The 17578-nt window shown below is 42.8% G+C and overlaps 1 protein-coding gene across 9 annotated transcripts in view; it reads right to left on the minus strand.

The window, feature by feature from the left end:
- Fbxl17 (F-box and leucine-rich repeat protein 17) overlaps positions 1-17578 on the minus strand; it is a 438576-nt gene that overhangs the window by 253266 nt on the left and 167732 nt on the right. The gene's annotated exons all lie outside the window — the stretch shown is intronic.

Genomic DNA, 17578 nt, shown 5'->3' on the forward strand with positions numbered 1-17578 from the left:
AACTCACTAGCACCAAGAAATAATGGCACCAAGGAAAACAGCTGTTTCATTTTCAGAGTTTCCCAGACTTTCTTAATTAAATGGTAAACTAAGACCCATTTTTCTATAACCTGGCATATTCTAATTAATCACACTTGTCAATGATGGACTCAAGACTACAATCTGATTTTTAAAATGGATCTGAAGCTTGAAAGGTTTAGGCGGAGCGTGTAGTTCTGGAGCAAACAGCTTCTGAGGGAAACTCGAAGACACCAGTTCAGTCCCTGCAAAGAGGCAGTGGGGAAGGAGGGGCTGAGGGTGGGGCTGGGAGCACAGTCCTAGTCGGAGAGATATGATACAGAACAGCTCACTGCATGCAAATGAGGATCCCAAGGTAACGAACAGAGCTGCATTCTACAGAGCCAATAGTCATGGAGCACTTGAGGCTCAGGACTGTTAGAACCAGACAGAAAGTTTATTAACCAATGTCAAGGCGCTGTTTGCTCTCCTCCCCAAAGCAGGGTTTACATCCGCACACTAATATAACTCACTGGGCAGTCTTTTTCTCGTTGGCTTACGCTCATCTGTGAACACATACATTGATAGTATCTTACAGTGATTGCTATAGGAATATCAAGGCTATGAAGTAAGTTATACTTTAGGTTCTAATTCTACAAATACCAAGTTTATCGTGTGGGCAATAAGAGGCACTGGGAATGGGAACTGTAGACGGTGCCTCCATGGTTCCTGTGCAAAGGGACCCCAGGGCTCATTCACTGCCCACTACAAACATGCAGCTCCTTACAGTCTAGAAACCACCATCGTCATCCTCACAGGCAGAGAGGTGGCAGTAATGTAGGGCCACAGCCTGTACCCCAACAAGCTCTGTTTGGCCTCCATCTTCAGTAAGCCATTTGGATGCCAGCAAAATGCATGCAGAAAGTGGAGACTTACTCGGCGTGGCAAAGGGACAGGGAAGAGGAGGTGGAGGACCCCTCAGCCCAGTCAGGGCTCTAACGGGAGAGGAGGATAACAGCAGCGTATAACTAAGCAGCCAGTGTCATCAGCGTGCAGCCCTCCTAGGAACTGCTTTAATTCCTAGGCCTCCTGTGAGATCAGTTCCTTACACATCAGGCTGACAGGCTGTGAACCTTCCCCGGAGCTGGCTCCACCTCTGCTTGTCCCAGGGAAGTCTCCTAGGGAGATAGCAGTGTCTTGGGGTCCAGTGCCTCAGTGCTACGGGAGGCTCAATGTTCCTGTAGAGTGTGTGCGCTCCTCTCAGGCTGGCTGCGTAAGGGAGCGAGCGGCACAATAGTGACTGCTGAGCACCGGAATTCAGCCCCATCTGAAAATCTCCATTAAGCTGTCACCTCTTCGGTGCACAGAGAGGGTGGAGGTCGGGGACTTGTAAACCCTCCGATGGAGGTTAATTTAATCTCTGGTCCCAAGGGTGATTCTGGGTGTCCTGATTGTCCTACTCCCACCAGCACATGCCACTGTCATCTTAAGTGTCTCTCCACCTCATACTGTTTCTGGCACTCTATGCCTGCTCTAGTCCCAGTAGTTCAGGCAATCCAATCCACTATCTTGGGAGCAATCATAGAGAAGCAAGAATTAAAGTGTCTTTGGATTTTCGGAACTCAGCTTTTGCATTGCAGTAACCTGGCATTCAAACCTCAAGAATGGTAAAGACTGAAGAGCCCCAAGACTCCTGCTTGGGGAATCAGCCATTCCTTTTATGCTCAACTACCTACTTTTCCCCACCAGAAAAATCAAGCACAGGAGAAGCTGCATCCTGCTGTGGTCCACTGGAGAATAAATAAACCCCAAAAATGCACTGGATGAGGATAACCATGGATAGGGGGCAATGAAGCGCCATGAAATTGCACACACACGCACTTCCGGCAAATGTATGGGCAGTAACAGGACAGACGATCATATCTGTGGGGGAATAGTGTTAAGTATGCAAGCCACAGGTTAATTACTGTATGTGATTAACTATGCTGCTTGACATAAGCAAAGTAGCCACTGAAAAAGCATAGGTAACTTGGCAACAGTCTAACCAAGGACTGTGATCTAACAGTTAATGTCATAACAGTTAGATCAACTGGAAAATGTGTGATAACTTCGTAGATGTAAATTTGATATGTTGAAAGTCTGGTGAATCAGAAGTCACCTAAATGCAAATGGGGATGAACTATCTAGTTAAAATTAATGTGTGAGAGAAAAGGAAAGAGGGAAGGAAGGAAGGAGGGAGGGAGGGAAGAGGGAGGGAGGGAAGAGGGAGGGAGGGAGAAGGAAGAGGAGGAGGAGGAGGAGGAGTGAGTGAGTGAGCAGAAAAGAAAGATAAGCAGACAAGCAACCATCTGGAGTTAGCACTACAGCACTTGCCTAACACGCACAAGACACCAGCTTTCACAGATAGCGAAGAAACATACATGCACACAGCACACTGCATCCACCCACCCACGCATGTGCGCACACATGCACGCATACATAAACAAACGAAGGCTGACAAATACTCTATAGTGTTGAGTTGGGCTCCATTGAATAGCCTTGGCTCTGTCTTCCCCAGTCCTCCTTTCCTCCCTAGGCTTGCACAGCCAGCCCTCCCTAGGCCTCCTTCCCTCCAGATCTCCTCAGTCCTGACATCTGATGGAGCTCCTGGTCTCTTCCCTTTGATGTGTATGTGCAAGGCTTGCTGTCGGTGCAGATTCTGTGGACCACTTAGCAGGGACACCCATAACGCCATGGGCCCTCACAGCTTTCTCCCGCTGGCCTGCACCCCTCCTCCTTGGCATACGTGGCACACTCACAGGTAATTACACTCTCTTCCCTACTGCCATGGCAGTCATGCCCACCGCCTGACAAGCACCAGGGTGTGCTTTCCTTTAGTGAAGCTCTAAAAGGCATCAGTAGAGAAAGGGGATCACCACGCAATGATAAACCTTCCTCGGCTGCAGGAACTGGATTCTAGAAGTGAGAGACTACAGCACAGACTCAGTGCAGACAACTAGCACCACACGGCAGTGGGAAGACACTGTTCCCATTCCCTGCTGACCCAAAGTCCCCAGACTACGTATGAATACAGCAAAATGAAGACTGCAACGCTGACAGACATGCAAATTCATGCTAAAACGTTCACTGCGTGTGTTCCCAGCACCTTCCCTGACAGGAAAATCTTTTTCAGTAAGTGTCATTTTAATAGCGATATCTAGATATAGACATATCTAGTAATGATCACTGCAAAACGTACTAGCTCTTCATTAAATAGAAAACCAAACACTCTTATACTGTAACATAAAAAATATCTAAGTAAATGAAAACGCTTCAAGCCAACTCAGAAAGTAAAAACTAAAATGCTAGTTCATTTTCTACCCTTGTGATTTGAAGCATTTAAATCAAGCCAGCCAGAAATGACAAACGTTAGCAAGAGACTCACCGTAGTGAAGCAAAGGAGGCTGTGGCCCCACCCTAACCTCATTCAGGGTCCCCACCACCCATGGAACCCAAACCACCGGGGGCCCAAGCTGCCTGACTAAAGGGATACCCTAAAATTTTAATAAGTCTTAGAATATATTTTATCAAGTAAAGCGATCCGTAGAGCAGTAGACGAAGTGTGGTTCCTCCGTCTCAACAGAGATCAACTGTACTATAGAAAATTACAGCTACAGGTAGTAACAAAAACATGTAATAAAGCGCGCCAGAATGTCTATGGTGAGGCAGACTGTAAAACTCTGAATGTTTGCATCCTAAGGATACACACACTGGTGTCTCAGGAGGTCTCAAAGGACACACTCACAATAAGGGCCAACTTCACCCTCTACATTAGCCTGTGTAATTCTTAAAGCCGCCACGAGGTGGCAGGTATGGTGCAGGTTCTGGATAAGTATCTCAAGGAGACAGGTGACAACGTGAACTCTATGCTGTTGACATAACCTTAATGCTAAGTCTGCGCCTGCCACTGGCCTTCCCTGTGACTCTCAGAACTGAGGCAAAGCAGAGGCTTCCCACTTTGGTGACGATGAAGTCAAACCTCAGCTACCATAATTAAGGGTTCCAGTCTCTCTTCTCTTCACATCATTAGGCTGTGGCTTAGGCAGTGTTTCATATTCGCTGACTATGACTTAGAGGCATGTTTATCTCGTTTAATAGATGCCCTGTTGATGAGATCTACGGCTTCTTTACCTTTTCCTTCACTTAAAGTAAAAATCCTACTATAAAGGCCTTATATACAGAGTAAACACTAACTTCTTGATCGCTCTGTGTATACCTTCTACCAAGTTAGGTACTGCAATGAATAAGAGATATCCTGACATAAGGTTTGTGGGTTCAGTCATCCAGGTTCAAATCCAACCATTCTGTGCCTTGAAAGGAGCCAATTAATCAGTTATATTTGTTTACCTTCATAGGGAGAAAGAGAATTTCATCACACAAATGAAATAGCAGCAGAGTAACTGCTGAAAATTACTGCCACACACAAACATTTAATGAAGTATACCAGCTTAGGAACTATTATGGTGGTACGCCTTTTCCTCGGAGCCTATCCCTTGTGGACCTGTGGTTTCTTATGACTCTGATGCCTCATCCCCTAGGTTGATCTAACATTTAAGCTTCCTTAGGTTCCACGGTGAAGAGCACTGACATGCGCTAAACATGAAAGAACCTTTACTACCACTGGCGAGACTTCAGTCCATGGTAGTGACTTCCTTTAAAGCCTGGTCACCAGCTCTTCTTCCACAGCAATCCCCAAATCACACCCAAGCCGCCTTATTTCTACCTTCTCCCTGCGCTGTCTTTCCCTTCTCATGGTAAGACACAAGGAAGTATCCACTGATTTAGCAGGAACGGAAAAGAATCCCCAACTTAAAGATATCCTACATCAACTAAGTGCTTCTTGTAGGTGGCTTGTATTTTTTCAAATATTCCTTTTATATTTGGAGGCATCAATCAATGTTCAATGCTGCTGATAGCCCTTCATCATTTTCTCTTGAGTCCGGGTCCCTCCACTTTAGATGAAAGACTTGATGCTTGTTTCTTTGCTTTTTAATTTTTAATTGTGAAACATTGCAAACCAGCAGAAAGTAGGCAGAATCTGTATCCAAGAGCCCCACAGAAGCACATAACCTGTTAGTGCCTCACTTCTGCTTCATTCTTCTCTCGGCATGGAGGTTCCAAACATCCTGTCTACATATTCAGCATATATCTCCTAAAAGCACGCTCTTCTTAGGGTCCATTACATATCAGTCATGACCAAGACAAGTAAATGACATGACCACATATATATGAAGTGCACTGCCACCAGCCCTATCACGTTCTTCGGCTTTGTTTACAAATTTACACATGGCCAGCAACTGTTGCACTCTTTAAACTTCTATTCTTGCCTTTGATCACACGGACCATCTTAAAGTCCTGAATTGTCTGACCGCAGTCCTGTGAGGAAAGGTAGACCAACCATTTTGCACAACAGCCTGTGCTTACCACAGGCTTGCCTCTGAAGGGGAACCTCGCCCATTACCGGCAGTGATGTAAGATCATCTGATTAGGATGATGTGCCAGACCTCTCTATTGAAAGAGAATTGTTTAGACCAGTTATGGGGATATATAAAGGGAAGGAGAGAGGAGGACAGAAATCCAAGACCAGCCATGGCTACAGTAGCAAGTCCGAGGGGAGCCTGAGCTATACGAGCCCCTATATGAAGCAAGCATTATATATTTCTTACATATAGTATATAATATTATGTATCACTTTACATAATGGTTACCTCCTGACTTCTACAGCACACGCTTTGGTACTGCTTGCCTTGTGTTCTATAAAAAGGAAGAGGAAAGCCATCCGAACACAAGCAGAGCTATGCTAAGCCTGTAGAACTTGAGCCCATCTGTCTCTCTTGTTAATAAAGAAAACTCTTAGCTTCACAAAATGATGGGAAAATCTGTCAATCAACGTCTCAGCTTGTCTCCTGCAAGATTTGTACCAGGTTGTCTGTCACATCTCTGGTTTCCTCATTTGTGGTAGATCTTACTCCATCAGCTCTAATGAAGCAAACTACATAAAATGGTGAAATAAGGTTTCTATCAAAAACCCTTGTTCCCAAGTCGGCCGTCAAGAGGGCAGTCAAGAAGAGTAGAGTCAACTGCAGACACGGGGGAAACTGCTGAGAAGGATCACTCTGACAGTGGAACTTCTAAAGACATCCTCTGTGACCGAGGCACAAGTGTTACTGGTGGGACTCACAAGGGATCTTCCTATTGGGCACAGCGCAAAGCTATGTTTCTATTTCCGTTATTTCTTTGGTAGAGAGCCTAACAGGCTTCCTAGTAAGTGACCTAGGACAGATCGGTATGAGTTAATGCTCCCAATAACGAACACAGTACGTTCCAATGGCATTTATTCCCAATGACTCTGAGTTCATGGTTGAAAGAGGTGAAGGAAACAGCCTTGCACAGGAAAGCCTGGGCGTCCAGCAGTCCTCACAATGAGAAAGGAGCTCTCAGTTCTGCCCCCTGAGCGATGCCTTCCTTTAAGGAAAGGAACTGATGAGCTAGCTGTCAGGATTCGGAATTCACACGGACGGCTAAAACCTAGGCACGGAAGTAGACATAATTCCATGCACTCCCCCAGAAGAATTAATGCAAAGTGTACAATTTAAACAGGTAGCAAAACATTTCAAAATCAAAATAATAATTTACCTATGTTTTAAATATGCAAACGTCCATTGCAAAAAAACAGCAACATTTTAAACAACAGCAGGCAGTTCCCCAATCCAGGATCTGAGGTGCACGTCATTAAACAACCATCTCGAGGTTCCCCTGCTGTCAGGCACTGAAGTCGGCCATTCTGAGGCATTTAAGCATTGCCTTTCAATGCACGGCACAAGTGTCATGTTTCCATGTTTTTAGAAGCTTTGATGATCGATCTATTAGTAACTCTAAATCTGTGAGATATTTTGATAGATGTAACTAAGCAACATATAAGTTATTCATCTGTTCCAATTGTCCATGAATCATCAGAGGCAAAAACCATGTGATCTTCAAACTAGGAGAGCTGGAGAGAGGAAGGAGATGGGCAAATCCAAGAAAGTAAATAAGAAGACCCCCTGAGAGGGTCAGAAATGATGTCCAGGATGAAGTGAGGGAGACAGGCTCAGCTCAGCGTGATAGAGAGTCATGCAAACAGTGAATGAGAGGCTGGAAGGGGAGATGGGGATGTTCTCATCTCTGGGCACTGAAGGACTTGGTCTCTATTGCTGCACGAACCCCACAACCACAAGGCAAGGTGGGGGCAAGGCTTGATTTGGCTCACACTTCTGTATGGCTGTTCATCTGAAGGAAGTGCAGACAGAAGCTCACACAGGGCAGAAACCCAGAGCAGGAGCTGATGCAGAGGCCACAGAGGGTGCTGCCTACTGGCTTGCTCCTCATGGCTTACTCAGCTTCTTACAGAACTCAGGACCGCCAGTCCAGAGAAGGCACCACCCACAATGAGCTGGATCTTACGGAGGTATTTTCTTAATTGAGGCTCACTTTTCTCCCATGACTTTAGCCTGTGTAAAGTTGACATAAAACTATATAGCACACCCATGAGGAAGACAGACCAGGTCAAACCTAGTTACTGTGCTCTGCTTTGACAGCAGGAGGCCTGGAGACAAGACAATAAATACAATTTTCATGATTTCAACAATTAATCAGACACTAAAAAGAATCCAATCTCCCATTAGATTGAGGAATAAAACAACCTACATTTTGCCACACCCCTCTATCAGCCAGGTGATCTATCACTACTAATAATGCTCATATAAACCAAATTAGTAGACACACACACACACACACACACACACACACACACACACACACACTTCAATACATATGCACCCAGTCAGCCATCTTTACTATAGAGCCTAGCAACCACTGATCAGAAAATTTGAATACTTCAGAACAAACATAAGTATAGATCCTTTAAAGTTTTTTTATTGGAGTGGTGGGGACAACACGTATCAACTGCAGTGTTCTAGTTACTATTACTACACAAGCGATGCTTGGATGGGCACCAAGTGGTCTGACGCAGATCTCAGTAAACTCTGCAAACAAAATCTGGACTCAAGCCTCGGAGAAACCAGGATAACTTACCATATTTTAAAGGCATCTTCCTGTGATCTTTCTTAGAAAACAAAAACAAACCACATATTCCTAAAAAGGATAAGGCAGACGGTTAGAACTGTCTGTGCTTCCAGCTAGAGGTTGATACAAATTTTAGTCATGGTTCAGTTGGCCTTCAGGTAAGCAGCCTGAAGAGAGGCAGGCAAAGATCCTAGAAATAGAAGAAGCTTTCGAATTACGTGAGCCTGCAAACATCCTAATTTCCTAGGCTTTCATCCATAAATGATTATTTGTAAATAAAGAAAAATATTCTATCAAATTCAGGTCCTAAGCAGCATCAGGATAATTTATTTATGACTTAAAAAAAGTTTCTAAGAACCATGTATAAACACTTTACATTTTCTGGTTATGTTTCATTGTATTTAGTATCATCTTCTATCTGTGTTTTGTTTTCTGAATTGAATTCATAAGATTAAAAACACTTGATATTTAGAATTTCCAGTAGATTATAATGAAAAGGACAATGAGTAGTTAAGGTAAGAATGAATTGAAATTAAACTTCAATCAAAAGACAATCCATGCAGTTCTGATTAGACGACCTTATAAGGTTCTTTAAAATTGGGTGTATACTCTGTATTCCATAGGTTAGTATTGTTACAACCGATAGCTTTACTTCTTGTAACTGCTAAGAAAGTATCCACTAAGATGTTTATGGTGATAATAAGCAAGCCAGGCCACCAGGCCACACCATCATCCTGCTCCCACTGCCAGTCACCGGTACCTGCAGTACAGAGGTACATCTGATTCTCTTGGCTTGTGCATTGCCTTGTGCCTAGGTGTGAGATCACACATTTAACAGAGAAGGAAAAAATCCTTAATAAGGGGAAAAATGTAAACATACTCAACTTAAATATAAAATATACATCTTTATTATCAGTTTGTAATTTCTGTACATTAGTGAGTGTAACTAAGTATCATTTGTATATCTTTGATATATTCATGGGAAAATAAAACAGCACCTTTTATGTAACAGGACCTAAAATTTTCTGTACTAAAGATGGTCAAAGGCTATGAAGAATTACATTTTACCTGGAATCAAGAAAACCCCACACACATACTTTTACCTCAAGTAAGGCAATTATAAATGTGTTGCTATGAAAACTTAGTATCAACCAGTTTCCATCCACTTTAAACAACCACATAAAAACATGTTTCAAGATTCACTTTATAATTCTATCTAAAATGAGCTCCTCTTAAAATATATTTCTGGGGTTGGGGATTTAGCTCAGTGGTAGAGCGCTTGCCTAGGAAGCGCAAGGCCATGGGTTCGGTCCCCAGCTCTGAAAAAAAGAACCAAAAAAAAATTTATATATATATATATATATATATATATATATACATATTTCTAACTTTACATCAAGTAAAGAACAAAACACACAGACCAAATAAATAAATAAATAAATAAATAAATAAATAAATAAATAACGATAGCAGCAATTAAACTCCTGCTCTAATCCAAAGTTCCAAGAATAACAATTTGTTTCTAATGCAAATATGTTAGCTCTTTTGCATGGCAAATAGACACTGAAAATGTAAAACAACATAGTACAAGAGAGTGGAATTATACAAGAACTGAACCAAGTCTGCTAAGACTAAGTTATATCCTTACATCTCTAATCACTGGTTTAAGTGGTCTAGATTATTTAAATTTAGAAAGGATTCCACTGAAGACTTATTTAACAAACATAAGAACAAGAGTCAGATCTCGCTATTAGATATGCAAATACCCACACCTGATAACACGCATCATCTGAGATTCCATTTCTCAGGTCATGCTCTCTATGTAAGGCACTGAGCAAGCTAGGAAGGAGAATGAGCTGGGGACAACATAAGAATCGGTTATAATTATGGGAAACCTGTTTCTAAACTTAATTTTTTTTTTCAAAGATCATTGGAAAGGGGAAAGTTTCTCACCAAAATATTTTTCCATTCCAAATAACTAATTTTGTCTGGCTACATGGGATATTAATACAGTCCTGTTAAGAAATTGTTCTAACATTCTAAATTACAACTAATATCTTATAGAAATCTAGTCATGAGAATATGCAAAGGTGACACTACAGAGACACTCTGGTTTCAATACAAAACCTACAAGGAAAAAAAAAAATCACGAGTGCCCCGCTTTAAGAACAGTTTTAAGAACAGTCTATGGAGACTCAAAAATAAAAAGAATGAATTTAACTTTCATTTTTCTTTGAAATAAAAAAATTAAAAGTTATAGTGAATTACCAGCTTCAGCATTTTATATACAAATTGATTCATAAGTAAGAAGTACCATATTTTAATGCTGGCTACTAAGTGAAAGAAAAGATAAAAGACAAAACTCTGAAGGCCATGATTTTGTGGTCAGAAGGAAAAACTAAACCCAGCTGGGCGTAGCACACCACGGCTCAGTGTTAGGCAGAACAAATGGACCAATTATTTCTACAGACGGCCTCTGACCCTAATTATAGACTGGCAACTTTCTTTAATAGTCACTGCTGCTATACTGAACTTAATGTACCTGCTTTAAATAAATGAAGGTTAAAAAAATAGAAAGGGAGAAAGTTTGTAATAAAATCACAAAACAGCTTTAAGGAAAAACTTCCTTAAAGTTCTAGGAAATACAATTAAATATATTAAATAAGGAAAGGCAAAACCCCTAAGAGTAGAATCCTTTTCAGATGTTATGATATGCTTACCTTTAAAATCTTTTAAATTCATAGATAATCATCTATATAATTATCAAAAATTGTGTTAAGTGACAGAACAAGCTAATTATGAAGTTAAATGTACACAAAGCATATTGTCACTTCTCCGTAACCAGTTAGGAAATACTGAGCCGTCTGCAACACAAGTAAAACTATTAGATATATAAAACTGAAGTTAACACCAATTGTATAGAGCTTTTAATTAAAAAAAAGAAAGAAATAGCAACCTCAAAAGAAGAGGGGCTTAAACCAGTATGTATGTAATCTATGTCTTACAATATTTCAAGTATTCTAAACTCCCACAATAAAACGCTCACTTACACGCACTAACATAGCCAGGTGCTCTGGGGTCTGCTGAGTGACAGAGAGATGACACAACCCTGGACTACGTCAGAGCTGGACTGACTGACCCGACAGACAGGACTAAAGGTCCCCAAAGCAGTCCAGTCTCACGTGTGGTGTGGCAAGTCAGGATAAAGCCAGTGCTCACACGCACCAGTGAAATGCTTCCGCCCCCGTTTGACTCAGACTGCACCGGGCTGCCGAAGGTTAGGACAATCAAGAGAGAAGTCCTCAGAGTAGAGACCTGAGACAGAGGCATCGGGAGGCCGAGACAAGAAAGCCTTGGAAACTTGTTTCACTCCTATACTTTCTTGAGTGCAGTCAGCGCTGGAGGACGCAGACAGTGCCACAGCAGCAAAGAGTCTGTAGCCCAGAGAGTCCATAGGCTGTACGGAGCCAAGGAATAGGGTCCAGGAACACAGGGCAGTGTGTGCCTGGTACATGAGTGGTGGAGTCCCGTAACTTCAGGCTCAGGATGCTAGCAGAGAATAAAGACAGCCAGCAATGACACTGAACAGAAAAGCCTACAGTGTCACTGTCAGGGTGAAGGTCCATTCTCAGATCCCACTCACTTAGGCCAAACTCAGCCCCATCCCTGTCGGGACAGGGCACAGACCCCATGAATGGCATTCATAGCCTCTGAGGTGAAGTTGAGGAGACTATTTCTCCTTCGCTCTATACGGAAGCACAGAGACAATGGACCATCTGTTAGCCATGCGCAGTCCTCGGACTCAAACACGGTCCCTCCTCCACAGCTGTCAGAGACGCCTGCCGATCACAGCAGGACGGCCAGCATGTGGAACTTAACCCGAACAGACCAAACAGCACATAGAGATACTGTATGGTAGAGAGGTTCTGACAAACTCCCATAAAGGGTAAAATTTAAAAGAGAAATTATTCCCCATTATATCTTTACATGCTACACCATGTCTTTTTTTTGGGGGGGTGGGGGGTGTAAATACAGGAAGCTATAAAAGTAAAAGCAGTCAGCCTAGACTCTGGGATTACTTCTCCAATCACGACAGGAAAAGTGTTACAGAAACAGCACAGCAATGAGACTCCTAGATACCACGTCCCTACAAGAAAACAAAACCATAAAACTAACGCTCAACAGGTCCTTTCATTCTGTCAATGGCACACAATGCCGGGCCAGCCAGCAGTTGGGTGGGTTTATTTCTACCCACAGTGGAGAAGGTGCACCACAGCCAGCTCCTGGGAGTCACACTTTGGTAGCTGCCTGCCCTTACCTCTTCTCTGCCGCACCGATGGTCTGTGGTAGGCTAAGTGCACTGTAATCCCAGATTAGATTTATACGCCCTAGGACACAGCTACAGCTGATGAACAGTGTTAATTAGACATAATGGGCCTTAGCGTTTATACGAGTAGCTTTGCCCTGCTTTAATGTGCAATGCCTAGACTGGCCTTTCACTATAACTCTGACTACCGCACAGGAAGTGGACAAGACACCACTTAGCTTGTGAAATAAGGAGTGGGGGAGAAGCACTCAGTCATCAGCTCTGAGAATGGAAAAGTGGAGTCAACGAGCTATCAAAAAAAAAAAAAGTATATGGTTGACTAGACAACCAAAGACCGAAATCCTACAGAAAAGCAGTGGCAATCCCCCAACTGCAGATGAAAACTGGACAGAGGCAAGCTTTAACCAGGGGTCAATTTTTGGTAAAGCTAGAGAAAACGGGAGAGAAGTTTTACTTCAACAGATGAGAAAGTCCTTCCATAACATGTAAGAGAATAAAGAAATGATCAGAATGTATAATGTAGGGGACTGGAGAGATGGCTCAGCAGGAAACAGCACTGGCTGCTCAACCACACGGTGGCTCACAACCATCTGTAATGGGATCCGATGCCCTCTTCTGGTGTGCCTGAAGCAGCTACAGTGTATTCACATACATAAAATAAATAAATAACTCTCTTTAAAAAAACATGTAATACACTGTGTAATGAATGGCTCCAATGAAAATTAAAAAGAATTAAAAAGCATAAGGTAAGAAGATTCGAGTGCGATCCAATGCAAAGGAAAGGGCTGAGTGACTCGCAGCACTCCTGACTGACGGCTCTTCCCCTCTTCTCTGATGCTCTGTGATGCAGACAAGCCGTCCCTTGACAAAAACTGAACAAACGAAGCCAAACCGTGAATTCAGGATTCAAAACTAAACAATCTTACATTTTGTTCTTTGTTGTTTCTCTGCATGTCCCTGGCTATCCTAGAACTCACTCTGTAGATCAGGCTAGCCTTGAACTCTAAGATCCACATGCCTCTGCCCACCCAGTGCTGAGATTAAAGGAGTCACCACCACCACTGGCAACCAGCTTAGCACGGTCAGGAAGTGTCCAGCTAAGGTATTTTCCTAGAACAACAGAAAAACAAGTCAAGACGCTCTTCAAAGGAAGTTTAAAAAACTGATGCAAAATACAAGAAAGGGAAAAAAAATGATACACTTCACAAATAAAAACAGGTCCCAGGCTGGCAGAAACCTGTGACAACCATTTCCTTTACAACTTGTGTCCACGGGAATACCCTGACTACGTTTTTGCTTTTACAAACATGTTCCTCACACGTTCATTGGAAATAATTAGAATGTCCACCAATAAGGGAATGGCTAACTGTGCTACAGTCTTCCGGGATGAATGACGACACGGGTCTGTGGCCACTAAAACAGAAAGGAGTCTACGTAACAGATCACTAAGCAATGGATCTGCCTGCAACATACTGCACCAGTGGACAGCCGCACCACGAGATGGGGAAGCCACAGGCGTGTGCACACTATCCGAAAGACAGTCTCCAAAGCACCAACAGTTTTCAAAGTATTTGCTAAACTAGTCCTCAGACGCTATTCCGCTACAGAAAACCAAAGGCTGACCACAGCACCAGCTCAGAAGGGAAGGGAGAGGCTGAACGAAGTCCACTGCTGAGATGCAAGGTAGGGCGGGTACAGCACGGCGGCACTTAGGTTCCATTTTCCCCACTATCCAGCCCCAAGCAAGAGGACAGCCACCAAATCACATGTGAGCCTGAGTTTCAAAACTGCACGATGAAAGAGGAAGACGGGATGGCTGTCCCCAGGTCTCCTCGCGATCCTCTGCGTCTGTAGGGACGATCTGGAGAACGCAGCAGGGATTCGGCATAGCACAGTCCAGCAACTGCGCACAGCACTTACCCCAAATACCAGTCACTGCAGCTACAGTTAGTGACCAAGAGAGATGACACACCACCCCAAGGGGCCCCGAGAGACCCATCGCTGTCCATGAAGAGCTCAGTTCCAAAGAGTGGACAGTAGGCAGTCCCCTTACAACACTTCTCTACACAGATTTCTAAGACATGCCTATGATCTACCTGACATTGTGGTATTTCTACTTCTGCTGACAAAGACCCAGGGAAAGAGCCAAAGGAGACTTCGTGATTGCATTCCACTGTTATTCAGATATATCAATAATCAAATCTGGGAGCTGCCAATAAAAACAGAATAAACATCATTAGCATTTTAATAAACCTTCAAGCCACAGGGCAGGAAAAACAGAGCAAGGCAGAGCAGAGGGAAATCAGCACATGCCAGTCTCACCTCTAGCAGTCTGCCCTCTGGCAGTCCATGGTGTCCTGCCAACCCGCTCTGCACCACTCCAGGGAGACACCTCTCTATTTCAGAATCTCTCATAGACCGCCCCATGCTCTGTCTAAAGGGTATGCTGCAGTCTTGGAAAAAGAAAAAAACCCGAGCGTAAGTAACCTAATTTTAAAAATACTTTAAGAAAGCGCTGATCTTTTGGTTGGAAGAAGCATCCTGAAGTCAGACACGGTGAGAAAGGGACAGTAGCACCAGCAGCAGGCTGGTGTGGGAAGATGGAGAAATGAGCTGGACTGTACTGTCGCTGCTGACCAGATCCTGGGACACCAGACATGTCAAACCTAAGCTTACAGGAAGACAAAGTAAATAGGAATTAGATCGTTTTCTCAAACCAAATTGGAAGGTTTTTTTTTAAAGGTGCTTTCTCAAACATTTTTAATTTAATTTACTGTTTCATTAATTTGTTATGATTATGTGCATGTGTGTGCGCAGACAACCAAAGTGTATTTTTAAGACTATGATTCTTTAAGATACAGTTGGATAAAAAATATCCATGTGAAAAACGTTTTTTAAAGGATGTTACTATTTATAAAAGGGTTTTATTCAACAAAAATTTATAAAGAACATTACTGGTTTGTAAATATCTATTCATGAATCTGCATTCATTTTTGTGCACTTATTTTGAAGTCAAAGGGATGTTTGTGGAGGTATAATGAACACATCTGGCTGCCATGCTTTCCTAAGATGATTATGGACTCTTCAACGTCACCACGTGTTACATTAAAAGTAACCTTCAAGAGCCTGCTGGTGTCTTCCCAAAGTTAGATTTAAGGCCTCTCAAGGGCGGTGTCCACCCTGTCAGTGGTGATACAGCAGAGATGATGAGTGATATCACAGAAGCCCCCACTCTCGGAATGAACTAATGGTTCATGAGCAAGGTGCTTTTGAAACATGATTAAGCCTCCAAACATTTCACTGAGGTGGGATCCCATTACCCCGATCATTAGACAGAACTCAAATAAGTTCACCAAGGTTGTACAGTGAATGACCCTACAGGAAAAGGCTGGGACAAAGCAGCAGAAGCACAAAGCATCCCCTCTCTCAACTCCCATTGTGAGTCCCACTCATCAGCATTCAGGGAAGAACTCCTGAGTAATGTATTTCCTTGCTCCAAGTGTATGTGACCTTCTCTGGTGGCCACTGGCAAGTGTTTGCCAAAATGTCACTGACCAAAAGGCTCCTTACAATGCCGTGTTTTCTAAAATGAATATGTCATGATTCAGATGAAAATGTCACCAGGGGCACTGACAGTGCAGGAAAACATTCTGTGGATGCAAGGAGAAGATTCAAATTAAAGGAAGAAAAGTACCAGGGAAAATGTCATCAGTGGCCGTCAACAAAAACGTCAACAGAATATTGTTTTAAAAAAGAGAAGACGCAGCTTAAAGGGTGGGAAGTCAGCCAAGAAGCAAATGCTTTTTACTGAATTAGGAGAAGAAAGGCTGTTTTTACAAAGGCTTGTCTTCAGGAAAAGGACTCTCTTTGAGAGGTTAGACTGTTGTTGTTCCTGGGGAAGGGATGGGAGGAAGGAGGTGGGGAGTGGATGGGAGGAAGGAGGGAACGTGTCTAAGCACCAAGGAGGAGCTTCTCACATTTGAATCCCAAAGTTACTCATTTTCTCATTTGCATGTCAAAATGAGTGATATAATTTGTGAATGTCAAAAGTACCTTAAGAAAAATTAAATAGAAATTGAATAAAAATTACGCAGTGCTGCCCTTAAAAGAGAAAGTCAGAAGTTGTTGATTTTCCCTCTGTGCAGGCTTAGAAAGTTTCACCTGTACAAACAGTTCAAAGAACCCAGCCAGATATATCCATTCTTTTGAAATTTAAAGCAAATAAGAAAAGAGATGATCTCACTGAGCAAAGGACTTTAAACCGGGTCTTAGGAACTTTAGTCAAAATGGACTGTGCTTGCCAATGTTGCTACTGAAGCATATGACTGTGATTAGGTACTGAAAAATTAGTTTTTAATATTCTAGAATTTTCATCTGTATATGACTGAAGCATTCTAAATAATGTTTAGAGTAAAGGTTTAATAGAACTTGAAAATATATTAAACATATGTAAACTATCTCACAGCTGTCTGAGAACGAGTCACGGTCTGCATTAAGTGCTCACAAGACAGCATTCTTCCAACAGCAGGCTGGAGTGAACGCAATGCTTAGGGAGCACTAATGTGCCCCAGTGCCCTTAGCACAGCCCAGGCCAATGTGTGTATGCACTATCACGCACTATTGATGTGAGCATACAGAATCAGTCCAAAGAACCAAAATAACATGTCAGTGACAAATCGGTACATAAAGGATAATCATTGGAATTAACCATTACACGCATCCTGTCAGTGGGGCAAGAATCACAAGGCAAATGTGTGCACAGTAAACAGCAGCTCTCTGTACACAAAGCATTGTGGCCTTGCCCTGTTCATAAACAGGGGCATTTTCACAATGGGAGACGACCCATCCTGTCCAACTCGAGTGACGTCTATGTGTGCCCCAGTCTGTCGTGATCGTGATGGTGTGGTAACACGTCAGGCCCTCTCGTGCTGCCAAGCTTCATGGGCATGTCCTCTTAGAGAAGAGTAGCAGACAAGCGAGAACACCACCCCCCCAAGCTCCTCCACAGCATAATGACATCTAGGCACTGTGAATAAACTTGTGAAAGAGAAATCTTAGAATCAAAAGGAAGACACATGTCAGCTTAAAAAATATAAATAACTTCACACTTATAGTTCTGGTGAGATCATAATGTTCAAAGTATTAACTACA

This window comes from Rattus norvegicus, chromosome 9 (genome assembly GCF_036323735.1).
Source record: "Rattus norvegicus strain BN/NHsdMcwi chromosome 9, GRCr8, whole genome shotgun sequence".
In the NCBI taxonomy this organism is placed as follows: Eukaryota; Metazoa; Chordata; class Mammalia; order Rodentia; family Muridae; genus Rattus; species Rattus norvegicus.